This window comes from Argopecten irradians, chromosome 2, assembly GCF_041381155.1.
Source record: "Argopecten irradians isolate NY chromosome 2, Ai_NY, whole genome shotgun sequence".
Classification (NCBI taxonomy): Eukaryota; Metazoa; Mollusca; class Bivalvia; order Pectinida; family Pectinidae; genus Argopecten; species Argopecten irradians.
Genome location: NC_091135.1, coordinates 28,303,143 through 28,319,323, shown reverse-complemented (window position 1 = coordinate 28,319,323; position 16,181 = coordinate 28,303,143). Strand labels below are relative to the sequence as shown.

Genomic DNA, 16,181 nt, shown 5'->3' with positions numbered 1-16,181 from the left:
GGAGCTCCAGTAGAGATAGCTCAAGATTGTAGATAAAGGAACAAGGAGGCTAGAACCATGGGCTCCAGTAGAGATAGCTCAAGATTGTAAATAAAGGAACAAGGAGGCTAGAACCATGGGCTCCAGTAGAGATAGCTCAAGATTGTAAATAAAGGAACAAGGGGGCTAGAACCATGGGCTCCAGCAGAGATAGCTCAAGATTGTAAATAAAGGAACAAGGAGGCTAGAACCATGGGCTCCAGTAGAGATAGCTCAAGGTTGTAAATAAAGGAACAAGGAGGCTAGAACCATGGGCTCCAGTAGAAATAGCTCAAGATTGTAAATAAAGGAACAAGGGGGCTAGAACCATGGGCTCCAGTAGAAATAGCTCAAGATTGTAAATAAAGGAACAAGGGGGCTAGAACCATGGGCTCCAATAGAGATAGCTCAAGATTGTAAATAAAGGAACAAGGAGGCTAGAACCATGGGCTCCAGTAGAGATAGCTCAAGATTTTAAATAAAGGAACAAGGGGGCTAGAGTCAGGTCTCCAGTAGAAATAGCTCAAGATTGTAAAATAAATGAACATGGAGGTTAGAACTAGGATCTCCAGTAGAGTGATATAGCTATATTTAGGTGATGCATACTGCAAAGTATATCAGGACCTCAATATTGATTCTCTTAATGCTGACAGTTTTTGAGCTAAATGAACGTCTCCTGTTTATAAAAAAGCAAAAGTCATAACATAGATGAAATTGACCTATTTTTTCATATTGTTTTAGTAAAGTTTATCCATAAATTACAATAGTGTATAGATATTCTTGCCATTAGCCAGAGAACAATTATTGGTGTGTTGTGTGGACTGTCTGTCAAACATTCCAAAAACGTCTAAGTTAGCTACTGTGTGCCTCAGGTGTTGAGAGAAGCAAGTCTCTTTTAGAGAACTGCTGTATACAGTAGAATTTAAATTTTTTGGTTTTTAATGGTTTCTCTTAAAATTGATCAATTTAATTAGTTTCCTTTGCTGTTAACTAAATCATACCAGTATACAATTCAATTAGCTGGTATCGAGTAGATTTGCAGCACAATAATGTATGCAGTGAGGAATAAAATTGGACAATAATTGTTCATTATGTCGCACAACAAACACAGAAATTTATTGACAGCACTAAAACACCTAATATACTATTTAAACAGGAATAGCAGGGCAGCATTTTATAGCAAGTTAACCAATAATGTCATTGAGAAACCTTCACCAAAGATATTTTGATTGGAGACATCATGAAGTTTTGGGTAAAGCTTCGTGTCATTTGTTGTCATTACGTGGAAGGTATGCAAGCCGTATATCTACCACATCTCACATCCCATAGCTCATCCAGGTATGGTGAAGTCTAAATTATAAAGTTAATTTCGTAATGGTTTTCTGTTTCTAGAAGATGAAAAAGAAAAATAAACATGGGAAAAGGGAAGGATTATAATCAAAATCTATTAGTATAGACTCCTCAAGTAGATGAAAGGTATAGATAGCATTTCATCTGAAGATATCAAAATGTCTAATTAGGCGACTAGAATCAGTTTATGGTCTTATCACCTCATTCAGTAAATTGAACTGCTATTTTCCCTTCAGCACCAGTATTTTTAGCCCCGATTATGATCAATGTGTGTGCTAATTTCTAACTATGATACCCATCCTAGATAATCACTTTTCTGTCACAGCAGACGATTACAGTAAACACATGTTTTGTGATCATTACCACTAATCGACCAAATATCCTGTCACCACCTTGTACATCAATCAATAGCCGACAGCTTTTTGAAGTTACATGGTATTGAAATCCGAAGGTAAATATGTCATAACATGATGATCATGAATTTGATAGAAATACAATACCGAGCTAATCAATGAAACAGACAAGTATTTGCATGACAAATGGCCATTTTTCTTTAGACTTGTCCTACTTTATAAGGTTTCAAATTCTTGGACACCATTGGTAAACTTCCGTCGGCTGTCCGGCAACAGTTGACATGAAATATTCATTGACAAGTAAAAACGGCAAGCTATTATGTATAAATGGTGCTTTTTTATAGCCATCGATTTCATTTAAACGTCTAAACGTTTGGTGGTGACAAGTTGAAAGGATGAACGTCTTTGTGAGTGGTTAGTTTCTACAGCGATCAGTTTAACATTTTATCAATAGTCACTGGTAATACTTCCTTTGGTATTATTTTCATCAAACCTTAATTCCAGTAACATTGTCATCATCAGATAAAAAAAATCTGCTATGAAATGAATACCCATGTTAAATGATTGTTTTAGATACTTTTATACTGTTTTCCAATTTGGTGATTATTAACCATTTCCGGGCGGCCAGAACGCCTTCCTGTAACTACTTATGAGTTAATTGTCTGTGATTTAATTGTACTGGGTTGCTATGTAAATGGACCAGCATATTGTGATGCCAATCCTGTGTCCCTGACATGTCCTTTACTTCCACTGTTTTATAGATAAACCAAAACACAATTAGAGGGATACAAATCTTACCAAATACATATAAATGGTATTCTCGCTAACTCAATGAAAATAAACGCACGCTTCAAAGAAAGTGAAATTGTGGATATATATCCATTTTACAATGTTCAGGGAAATTGTTAACTTTATTCCGTAAAGGATAAACGGAGAACATCAGATATTGGCGTTCTTTAGGGGGATCGATATGTTTTTAATCAATTTTCCTCCATAGGCCACAAGCCTAATCTCCTCAAGATGGCATTAACTTTGTTGTTCTTCATTACTAGAGAGCTCCAACAAGAGGGGATAATGTGTACCGAGAATGGTCATGTGATTTAGGGTAGATAGATGTGATCTTGGTCTTCGTTAGCTAAGCCTATTAAAGAATTGATCAAATCTGAGACATCAAGAGGCATGCTTTGATTGAGAGCTGAGTCACAGAGGTGGGCCTTATGAGAGAGAAAGAAAACGTAGGGTACATTGTATGGTGGATATCTGTGATTTGTGATAACAAGCAACTTTATATTAGTTTTATGTAGGTAATGATAATGTCTAAATATTGATTTCATAAACAAAAGAGAATTAAATGTTTGCAGATAATTGAAAAGTACAATTTCTTCTCTTAGTATTTGAAATTATGTTACAGTGAAATCACACTTTAAAGTTCACATTAGAATTATAACTTTCACATAACGAGGATAATTGATGTATATATGTATTCATGCCATCTACATCAAACAAAACCCAAAAAGGTGATCATTTAACACAGGTACTCTGATTGAGAGATTTTTTTGTTTTAACTTATTAACACCCAATGGAGAAAACCCAGAGTACTTGGAGGAAAACCACCAACAAGGAGTCAATACCTTACATCTGTCCCTCTTGGGTATAGAATCAACATGAGGTGGAGGGCTTGTGGTAATATCTTTAGATATCTTAACCACTTGGTCATCATTGATCATCATCGTAGCCCCTCGATGGAGAGAAGCAAACCTAGTCTAAATCTCTCTATCTCTCTACGTAACTCATTTGTGTGATGCTCTTAACCTGAAATATGATGTATTAATTTGTAGATATATGTTATGTAACTTTATGAAGTTGATGGAAAGATTTTATAAGTTGGTGATAGGAGCAGTATTTATCAGATTGTATTATAGTATTTACCTATAAAGAGTACAGACATACCTAAGTCTGTAACAAGACTATCAGATAGAACTTTATTAGGCTTTGTCAAACATGATCAGTTTAAGTTTCCACACAGGACAAGGTTAATGGGAGATTACTAAATAATTCTATATGTTTCTGCCCTGGACAACTCCCAGATCTGTGCTCAGGGCAGACAATACAAACACGATTACATTATATAACATTATGTTTCTTGCCATTATTCCCAATTTATTTTATCAAAGGCTTGTAGATCACATAAGGAAATGTAGTGAATTAGCATAGGATATGGACAGTTATTTGTTTTTAGTAGAAGTATCTATATATCCTTTCTATCTTCTCTGTCTCCTGTCATGTAATGGCAGAGTTTGGCCCATAACATCCATTTCTGTCTCATCCTATACCAGCTGTTTTGTCCTATCCTGTCCTGTCCTGTAGCATTCATATGGAGTTCGGAGACACAAATTTAGCTATTTTCTGCAATATTCTCCCTTCATTTAGTTATCACTTAATTGTTTGAAGAGATTTTTATTTATATGACCTGGTTTATATAATAACAAATTCCACTCAACTCCCTATCTCTAGTATTCCTAAGGCCATTTCGTAATTAACTATACAAACTCAGCAGGACACTATGTAGTTTTCTTTATCTTCCTGTTTCATTTAAAATTCTAGACAGAAATTTTTTATTTCGTTTTTGCAGCAGCATATAAAAACGCTTTAAAAAAAATCAAATTTAAGAGTTTTCATGCTTTAGCATCATAAATTTGTAGCCATTTCTGTTTTGAAGTGGAGTGATGCACTAATGTATTTAGAACAGGTTCCATAACAAAACCAACCTTTGAGTGTGATATAGACGTTATATTGAATCATTTGGCACCCCCACACCTGTTAATCGGACACAGGTACATAGTTTGGCGAGCTTTTAAAGATCAGATGGTCGATGTAAGAATTATAATGGCTTACACTACCAACGATGTGGGGGCCAGGCGTATTACATGACTCATATCATAGAGTTATCTCCCTTACTTAGTCCCGTTGCCAAAACATGGAAAAGTCATGATCTAAATCTCGCGGTACAATCTGTTACATCTTAACTAATATGAAAAGGCTGGAGAAAAGATATTCACGTGCTCAGCGGTAAATGTATCATATGTTTGATATATATGTAAGTGTTTTGCAGCAGATTTTTTATGGAATTGCGTATTATGAAATTTAACTGCTCAAGCACAGCATGTAGTAAAGTATTTTTCCTGTTTACAGAGTAAGCCAATTTACTGGACACAGTATGGTCATAGATATACAGTATTAATATGTTGCTAAACAAGGTTACCAAGTCTTTTAATACTGCATTGACCATAGACAACCTACAAGGTACAATACATTTAAAATGACTGCTTTGTATTAGTGATATAACGTTATTGTTAATGTATAAGTTATCCTCCACAGTTTTTATAACAGATCTCTAATATCATACAGACTATCCTGTTATAGTGGTAAGGGTGTGTCTACAATCCACAACTGAAAATGTATCTTCCATAAAATTGCCAATTACTGTTTGCTTTCAAAACACAGAAGCAATCCACATTACATACTGTATTCCCATTTTGTATAAATTCGTCTCTGGACTCCCACCCCCTGCCACTCAAGCAGGAACCATCACAGGTGTTAAGAACATAGAAACTCCGACAGATTCTGTAGCCATCTGGACCTGACGCCATGAGGGAGTGTTGAAAGGGAAGCAAGGTCCTAGGTCAAATGTTTATAGCTTCTCAAATCTCCATGTTATATGTTCCCTCACATTTTTGTACTTACACTTAACTTATAACTGGGTGTGTAGTGTAAGATTGTTTTATTTTGAATATTAATACAGAATAACTGCACTTTATCACTCAGCCGTGTTACTCAGTGTATATGTTAGTATGGCAGCAGAAAATGTCATTGTATCCTTACAATGATACATACATTGATAAGATCAGGAATGTTTAGGAATAAAGAGGTTGTTCACTAGGCAATTTTACCTGACATTATTGTGTATGCAGAGGCTAATATTTATTTTTTGTTGAAGATCTGTTAACCAAATGTCAAAGGAAATCAAACTTTTACACTCTAATCTTCCTAATGCTCTTCTGAAGTAAACTGCGATGATGACTGCTTACCACAATTTTCAACACATTTTGGTTATACCCACTGCTATTTTGTAAAACAAAGGCACATTATCAATTGATTTGTATAAAAATTGCTGAAAGAAAAAAGGAGAAAATATTATGTAGACTGCATTTTCAGTCAACATGTCAAACCCAGCCAACAAAAGTATGCAAAGATATATATATATAATGTTTCTGAAAATCATAGCAGGTGTTTCCACCAAGGCATGGTTTTACAGTCAGGTAACCTTCGTAAGAAGTTCTGAAAAATATGGATGAATAATTGAACACAATTAACCAATGATGTATCTAGATCATCTATTATGCATGGTACTCGATTCAAGGCTCTTTGAGATTTATCAATTATGCAAAATGTGAAGTCAATATTGGTAAATGTGTCTGGTAATATTAGATGGTCTTTCCAATCTGGACAAGTCCTGAAACTGGTGTCTCCGAATGGTCTCCAATATCCTTGTAATCTTTCTTGTCCCTAACGTCAATTTCCGTTTTTCCATGACCCTGACCTTGATCTTTACACCAGACGTCAAATGTGATTTGTCAATCATTATATGCCTATTGTTAGTGTACAAACCCAATAGCAGTTGTCTAATCCAGAGTCTAGTGTACCTCCAGACTGGTACAATAAGTTTTCCAAATGGTCTGCTGACACTTTGCTGTTAAAGCTGAATGATAAGATTTAAACATTAGGTTTTAAATCAGCAGCTACCTTGATAGGTTGGTATTTTCTACCAAGCTAGCCATTTACCTGATGGTTGGAAGTTCAAAACTCCAATGATAAAGCATCAGGCTCTGATTAAAAAGTGGTCAGTTAGCTATAAAGGTAAAATATAAATGGTAAATTATGAAATGTAGAGTTTGGTGTTTATGTGTAGTTATTAACTGATTTTGGTCTAATGTACTTTTTGGTTGTATACTTTCAGATCCACTATAACTCGGGGCCAAAGATGGATAGCTGGTGGCTGATATCAAACCTCACCTATTGGTCGAGATGACAGCTGCTGCAGGGGCACATCTCCATGGTGATGTATAGTACTGATCAGGAGGCGGCAAAATTCTCAGCGGAGTCGTCAGGTCCTATTAAAGAAAGCTGACAAAATTTACAGTGACCTTCAAGCTTATTTGAAGTGCAAAATGGTGACAATTCCTAGAACTGGAGATGGGTTCAGTTAAATGTCATATCACTAGTATCAGTATCAAGGTGGAGGCATTACAGCTGCCAATAAAGTCGAATTATTTGCCTGTTGATAAAGAAAGAAGGTAACATCATGAATTGTAATTTAATATACAGAAATGAGACATGAACCCAACCTAAAGCTCTTGACAACATCGATTACATGTTAGACTGGTATTTAAACCAGTTGTTTTGAGGGGATAACTTGAAAACATCCGGCTTCAATATCAGAACTTAACGTTATAAAAAGTTTTTCTTCACTCGACATTTGCCAGTGTAACTTGTGGACTAAGGGAGCTGACTCCAGTAAAACCCAAGACAGTCATAGCTTGAATTGGCGGTTCACACATAGACTTTGGTTTGCATGGTATTGATCAATTTGGGCCAATGTCAATCTCAGCAATAACATTATCAGACATCTCTGTACAACTTATCACCTCAGGCGTCAAACTCGTGAGCCAGTAGCCTATCAGTCGACTACATTCTGGGAACTTTGTTATAACTTCATAAAGTAAGATGTCACTTTCTGTCTTTGTTTCCAATGACCTGTCAGAATGGCCAGTTAGGCTCCCTCAGATAAACACTGCAATTCAACTTAATGCTAGAATAAGATGGTCGTGTTCCTTCAGGGGTCATATCATAAGAAATTGACCTTCAACTTACTTTAATGCTGATACTGGGGATTGGCCAATAAGGCCTAATTTGGTCTTTGCTGGACATATATTACCCAATCAGGTCATAGCTGGTAAGAAATTGTCCAATCAGACAAGGCCTTGCAAGCAGTTGTCCAATAATGTCGGACACAGTAAGTGATTAACCAATGAGATCAATGCTTACGAGGGATTGAGTGGAAAAAGTGAAGTGGTTGATTGGTTGGCTGGGTGGCTGGGTGGCTTTAACAAATCAGAAAAATAACACATATCGTCATTTTTTTCTATGAATGAATTTCATATTCTATTTTATTTAATTATTCCTGAATTTCCATCTGTTTGATATGATTGTCCATGTGATTATAATACATTATTGTACAGACATTATAAGTGTTTTTACAGATGCATGTTTGTGGCCAAAAGTTTAGTTTTAAAACCCTAACTTACAAATATTCATCTATTTACAAGTTGTTTTAGTACAGGTTGCCTTAGTGCTTAATTAAGTTTATATGTGCTGTAGAATTAATATGATAGTAATAGGTAAACGTTTTGCTTGCGCTGCCCTGGCCTTGCTACGGTAGGAGCACCACCTAGATAATTTTATGTTCTTAAATGGGGAGATTTAGACCAGTGTTTCAGAGATAGAGTAAAACAAGTGTTGTCTTATTTAACTAAAACTTACAAGTTTGATCTTTTATATTGGGGAATTAAAGGGTATATTAATGTAATATGCTAATTTGTTTCAAATGAAATATGTAAAATAAAGCAGATCTGGATCTTTATAATTAACATAGCAATTCTGGAGTAGAGTCAGTTTGGAAGAAAGGTCTAGGTGGAGGGGTGGCTATAGGGATGAAGGCACTAATTTGGTCGAATATGGTAAATTACAGTTTCTAAGCTGATAAATGCAAATACTATATCAGAACAATTTTACAACACATGATCAAATGTACATAGGATTTACTTTTGTAGAGAATGGAAATACACATACGATATTACAGCTAGTGTATTGAATATAATTGGTGTATTTTGGATTGGTTAAATTGGTAATTGTAAACATCTGTATTGATATATTTTATTATTGATGCCAGAACATGCCGATACCCCATGTAGTGTCACTTAAATAGGATTTAGATTTGGCCAACAACGTTTGGCTTGTGCTGCCATGGCCTTGCTATGGTAGGAGCACCACCTAGATAAGTTTATGTTCTAATTGTAGTGTCCATTTTGAGTTTGTATTTCTGACTGGGTGCCATACAGTTATATTATATAAATTTGTGTGTAATTAACATGATATGATCAAAAAAAGTATGAATGTATGCTTCGTGCTCTAACCACCATTTTGAGTGTCTGTTTGTATGAGATTATATGTATAAAGTTACAAAAATGTTTATTATGCAAGCATGATGTTATGTGTTCAGGCTTCATACCTACTGAGAATATCTGTGTTATCATTTGAAATGGTTTTATTTTAGAATGGGAGAATAAAATTGAGAATTTTGGAACTAAAATGTGGTCTTGTGTGTCTATACCTATTGACGGTGATACCGCACTATGAGGTTGGTTCACTGAGTGCAGTCAAAACACCAATCATATACAGTGTGGCATCACCTATACTGTACAAAACTCCAATCATATACAGTGTGGCATCACCTATACTGTACAAAACACCAATCATATACAGTGTGGCATCACCTATACTGTACAAAACACCAATCATATACAGTGTGGCATCACCTATACTGTACAAAACACCAATCATATACAGTGTGGCATCACCTATACTGTACAAAACACCAATCATATACAGTGTGGCATCACCTATACTGTACAAAACACCAATCATATACAGTGTGGCATCACCTATACTGTACAAAACTCCAATCATATACAGTGTGGCATCACCTATACTGTACAAAACACCAATCATATACAGTGTGGCATCACCTATACTGTACAAAACTCCAATCATATACAGTGTGGCATCACCTATACTGTACAAAACACCAATCATATACAGTGTGGCATCACCTATACTGTCACACCAATCATATACAGTGTGGCATCACCTATACTGTACAAAACACCAATCATATACAGTGTGGCATCACCTATACTGTACAAAACACCAATCATATACAGTGTGGCATCACCTATACTGTACAAAACACCAATCATATACAGTGTGGCATCACCTATACTGTACAAAACACCAATCATATACAGTGTGGCATCACCTATACTGTACAAAACACCAATCATATACAGTGTGGCATCACCTATACTGTACAAAACCTTAACAATAAACACCAAATAGAAAACAGGCAATATTTCATGGATGTACATACAAACTAGTAACTGTCAGTACAGGCTGTGTTACAATTTCTTGGTGGTGGAGAATAAATGTCAAGAGACCTTCATCTAATGTTTTAATACACCTCACAATTTCATTAAATTACTTTAATAATGATTCAATTAATACGATTTCTTTTTATAAGTCGCAAGATGTGAATAGGAAACAAGTTTAATGTCCCTGTGCTCAGTACAAAAATCGGCCTACGATGTATTTGAAATATGAATCCTAATTCTAGCCCTAATTCTTATGTCAAGCTGCAATCTATGATTTGATATTAAATAGTTGCCATTATATTGAAGATTTAGTGTAAATATTTACAAATCACTTTACCATGAAATGGAAATGAAAACACGGTTCAATTAATATCTAAGGTTGATCACAGCCGGTTAACTTTGTGGGCTATACAACTTGGTGAAGCTGTAATAAAACTGACGAATCGGATACAGAACCCTATAACGTTTGTACATCATGTATTCACTCTTCTTGGGGACAAAGGTGGTCAAATAAACAGTTAGCGCAAGGAACATGACCTAATCAAATTACACAACCAATCTTCTTCAAACACAACAAAATGAACATTCTTACACTCAATTAAGTAAAATAAACTGATAAGTGGTCAGTATGCATGGAACTGCACTAAACCACTAAGTTCCCCTCTTAAAAGGACTGGCGGTGGTTTAAAAGGAGTGTGTAAAGTTCGTGCCATTCTTCCGTCTATCGATTGATATTGTGTCCAGTTTGATACATCTGACATCTATCATTCGATGTAACATGTTAAACAAATGCAATTTCGTTTTCCCCATATCAAGGCATAGTCGGAGATTCCATTTGGAATTCAAACGCTTTCTCATTGATTTCATAAAGTCATTGGTAATATTCACAAGCATGGTAGGTTGATGCAGTAGAAGAAAGCTTTCAACATAAGCACAATGTGGCATATCCTTCCACTTTTCTATTTCTTACGTTACGAATATCCTTGTGATTTCTGCTTTGTTGGAGATATAATTGTTGTTCTAACGACGTAAATAGACTCGTTATAAACTTGATGCGATTATTTGTTTTCTGTAACATCCTTCTTCCAAATTTTACCAATGTTTGATGATGGCAGTATCAATGAAACGGATGCCGATTACTCTGAATAGCGCATTATCTTATAACACCTGGTAATTGTTTCATATTTTGTTAATTTGCCGTTGCTTGGTGAATTTGGTGTTTAAATTATGGTTCATTTTTGACGATACTTTATCGATTTGAACACGTGACCTAGTACAGATAGTTAAATTCGGACAAGTACGGTTGAGTCCCTGTTTAACGGTCTGGTAGCTCGGGACGATGTCAATCTCCGGGCTAATTCTCTATTATCACCGCCGTCATCTGTAAAAAACAAACAGGTTTAACGGGATTTCCTTGTGTAATCAATTGTTATCTGTCGACATAAAAATGACTTTCGCTGTATGCAAACCAATCATTATCCTCGACACCAGCCGTGATTCGTAGGACTGCTAACCAATCATTATCGCCAACACAAAATGTGATTTGCCAGACTACTAACCAATCATTATACTCGACACAAAATACAATAATAGATGACTTGTGGCTCGGGTTTGAAGTAATGGAAAATGTTTTTGGACGTTGTGGTTTTTCTGGGTGAAACATCGTCTCAGTCAAAGTACTGCAGTGTTTTCGAAAAACGTTTCAGTCAAAGTACTGTAGTGTGCTAGCTCGGAGAATAAAACCATTCAATACGTGTCTGTCAGTAGGAGGTACAATAAATGTATGTAGAGTACTATCGAATAAAGTGCAAAGGGCTGACGAAATAAGGAACTGGGTAATCCAAAAAAAAACAGAGAAGACCACATCCTTCATCAACAGACTAACACAATCAGAATTTGTGTTGTTCAAAATACATCAGGGCAAAGAAAATAACGAAGTAAGTTTTGGAAATCATCAAGAAAGATCTAGAAAATACCAAAGAACCAATCAAACAAAGAATGGAGCGTTTGGTGATAAGCGCCCTTTTAACAAGTCAAGTTGCTACCAGCTTTGACAAGGGCAAGAAATAATTAGAAGGCTCTTAGAAGTACATTGTAGTAGAAGACAATGTACAGATATAGTATATACTAAAGAAGAATAAGATAGATTGTTTCAAGAGTTACATTGGTAAACTGCCAACGTCAAAGAAGAACGAGAACATGCTATAACTGTATGCTACTGTTTCGGTTTCATGTCTGTCTTTGTGACATGAATTCCAAGAAAGCCACTACAGAAGACCCAATTGTAAAAGGCGACTGAATTTGGATTCCAATATCATCTTCTGAACAGGCCATCTTCATATCGTCTCACTTAAAGCTGCCTTATTTTTTAGTTGTTTAGTGTTCTTCCCTGTGAGCAAGGCTATGGTTTCTGTCCCCTGGCCGAAGCATACTATATCCTATAAAAGTGAAAGTTTCTGCTCATGCTTAGCGAGCATAGAGGGAGTGGGACGACTGTGCGAAACATCTGTTTTCAATAAGTGTTGTCAATATAATATGATCGGATGGTGTGTGCTGTTCGGTACTGTTATCAGTAGTACGCTTCAGTGATGTAACACTATGAAAAGGGCAAGAGTTTTCAAACACTATTACCAGAAGAAACAACAAGAATATACTACATTCTCCCAAAACACACACTTATTCTACACATGTAACAAATTTTATACACGATAGGCCGTCCATAAATAATCCAGCCTATTAGTAGAATGTTGAAGATGCTCCACCGCTGACAAATGGTATTTTTTCACTATCAAAAACAGGAGCAGACGATTTAGCATTTTTCTTCAGTAACAAAAATTACATACTTTACACCATTACCACCATTGAAAAGTTTGAGCTTCTAATTCTACGTCAAGTTAAAAATATGAAAAATAATTAATTGCATCCCGAAAAAAATTCCGACGCACTATATCCTATATGGAATGAAGTACTGATTGCGCATGCACCAAAGGCAAAATGAAAAAATATATATATAATTTTTGTGTTAATTAGACATGCATACACACGATTGAACACCAATTATTGTTCAAATAATGAACATCATTCATGCTCTGTCGGCGGTGGAGCATCTTTAAGCTTCATCAACCTGCCAACCATAATCTATCTTTTCCCTCGAATGTCTTATAATAGTCTACATTTATTGTACGAGGTATAATTTATCTTTTTTATAGATGATGCTTTGTGTGACAGAAAGTATATTCTATTTATTAAAATGACTGTACAACGTGATGGCGAATTTTTATATTGTTACAAAATACAAAATAACAATTCAACTGGATTCAAAGGAAAACTCTCAAGAAAATTCGTTTGGTAAAGTAAATGCGTTTTTCGACTACATATCAATGAATTATTAAGCAAGCCTGAATGCGCAAAGTGTTTAGAACAACACACAAATCTATCCCAGACGATGTAACTCACACTTTGGACGTTGTTTTTGGCAACCTTGGTTGTTATGTAGTTTGCATTACTTAGTAAGATGTTTAGTAGAACAATTAAAACCGTACGCCATGTCTGGAATAGTTTTATTGTAACAATGACTTCACATTTATAGACAGCGTGATGTGCACAAACAGCTGTACACACGCAGTCGAGGCACTCGCAAATAGGTAAATAAATATTCAAAGGAATTAAAACAAAACACACACAAAATATTGACAAATTAAAGACGCCAACAATAGTTTTTTAAATTAAATTGACAAAATCCTAAAAGTGAAATATTATCTGCAGGAGCATGTTCTCGAATATTGAATGGGATAGCTGTTTTTATTAGATTATTGTCCTATCAGCAGCCAAGACCATTTAGTCATTTGATGACGTTCTTTCATGTGAGCATTGTGTTGCGGTGTGTGAATTTAGAGGCTGCGGTATATTTGTGTTGTGTCTCCTTGCCATAGCTAAACTCTGACCTTTTCTATATAGTGCTATCTGAATGAAGCATGCTACCATTGGCACAGATCACACACAACCCACCCAGTCACATTTACCGATATCGAACAAACCAGTCATCACACTCTAGTTATCCGAGAGTAAAGCAGGAGCAGAAACTGCCATTTTGGAACAGTACCTGGAGCCTTCCTCACATTGGCAAGCACTCAACATAAGGCCAAATGTGAGGCGGTGTCACGCCAAGATATATAAACGTGTACTAGGAATATAGAGTGGTTATAGATAGGACTCAACTGAAATGTAGGGTTACTTGATAAGAATAGTACAAGTGTTTTATTTTGGTACTCATCCATCCACCCTGGATACTGTAACTGTTTGGTGAATTGGACTTCATAGCTTCAATAGCACAGACATACTCAATGCAATGAAGCCGAATCGATCTAAATCGATTTACATCATGTTAACTATCAGACATTTGCTTTTCTGAACCACCATAATGATTGAAATCAGATACAGGGTAAATGACATGCTAATTGTTCTAGCCGGATTGGAGGTAACAACGCCACAAAGCTTGTATATTTCTTGTATTTCCTGTGGTCCATGTCAGTCATCTATGTAGTCTATGAAGTTTGTTTACGTAATATTAAAAAGAAGACCTCGAATAGAGTGTTGACTTTTGAGCAAACGGTAATTGTATCACTTCCTTGATCCTTATTCCTATTTGTGGATGAAGGTCGAAATAAAGTTAACAAGAAAAGAACATACTCGGAAGTCAGTGTAAGGAAAAATGAATTCTATACTTTAAAGGGAATATCAGATATAAAGATTAGTCATCTTCATAATTCTATGGGTTGTTACATAAAGATAGGATAGCCGTGTCTCTGAGGAAAACAGATAACAGATTGGCTGTCTGTCTCTGGTAGTCTGCGGCAAGCACATCATAGTATACGTAGTGTACTTTATATTTCACTGGCAGCTCTGATAGGATTTCAATCCCCCCAAAAAGACATTCTTCTAATGAAAATATTGAATTGAAAAAAAACTTAAGCTGATACTAGTTGATCATGTCAGCGGCTTTACAGTAGAAATTGTCAGGTATCACGACGGTCTGCTCCAAGTCACGAACGTCAGAAATTAAGTTTTGTCAGACATATATTCATCTAAATTTGATCAGATCATTAAATTCGCTATTGCGTCATCCTGCGCTACGGTAAATACTCTTAACAAACGATCACGGGAAATCGACTGATGCAGCAATTATCAATTAGGTTATAAAATGCCATTTCATCGTGCTGTTTTTGTTATTTTATTTAATTTATAAAAAAAGACTACCTTCATTTTGTTGAACAAACTAACTCATCTATGCGTATAGCTATGCTATCCTATAACATCTATTCCGCTGAAATTACTTTTGGTTCTATGTTTATACCGGGTATTATGTTATAGCTAGTGTTCTATATTTCATATCTGGTGGGTATCTTGTAGCTGCAATATGGCCGAAAGGCGGCCGGGTACATACGTATATTCGCTCTAGGCATCTTGCTAACATCCACTACTTTTACTTGACCTTGGTTTGTATTGAGAGTGTTGGCTGACGGCCATTAAGTAGAAAATGTCTTCTCATCAAACCCTTGATCCTTTATTTTGTTTATATTAAGCAGTATATTCCCATTCATCGAAAACATTGAGTAGTGCATTATAGAAAAATTAGTTCACAGTAAGACCGAACCTGTCCAGACTATTGATGTTCCGTTATACACAGGAACCATATTATAAATTATAAATTCAAATACTGATCATTTCGAATCTGTAAAATATTTACTGCATTATATGATAGCACAGATGGAATGACTGCTGATCAAAAGTAATGCCTGCTAGGAGTCGATCAATCATCGTATGAGAGAGCAGCAATTACATGGCGCTACCTTTTAATTATCTGACGAGCGCTACTTAGTGAGGTAACAAATGGCCACCTTCCTAAACAGGTCCGTAAAGGCGCTTACCAATCGTACATATATGACAGCTTTATCTGTCACGAGCCTCCAATTCCTACATTACACCGGTACAACCCGCGAATCAAAGACGTGTCTTCCTGATTACAACTTATCATAGCCTCTATCACAGTCAGGAACACACACTTATGGATGAGGAAATCGTGCGTGTTAATGAAATATTTATATGAAATCTGTTATTTTCATCACGACGCCGAGAAGGAATCACAGAAAACCATACGCTTCCCTAGCAACCACTTAGGTGACATAACCGTCCC

The 16,181-nt window shown here is 35.9% G+C and overlaps 1 protein-coding gene across 6 annotated transcripts in view; it reads left to right on the top strand.

Annotated features, from left to right (window-relative positions):
* LOC138315025 (zinc finger CCCH domain-containing protein 10-like) overlaps positions 1-9,150 on the top strand; it is a 133,829-nt gene extending 124,679 nt beyond the window's left edge. For all 6 annotated transcript variants that reach the window (XM_069255743.1, XM_069255741.1, XM_069255744.1 and 3 more), the window contains one exon: positions 6,739-9,150. The gene's annotated coding sequence lies outside the window, so the exon portion shown is untranslated. The remainder of the gene's footprint in view (positions 1-6,738) is intronic.
* Positions 9,151-16,181: the final 7,031 nt, after the last annotated feature.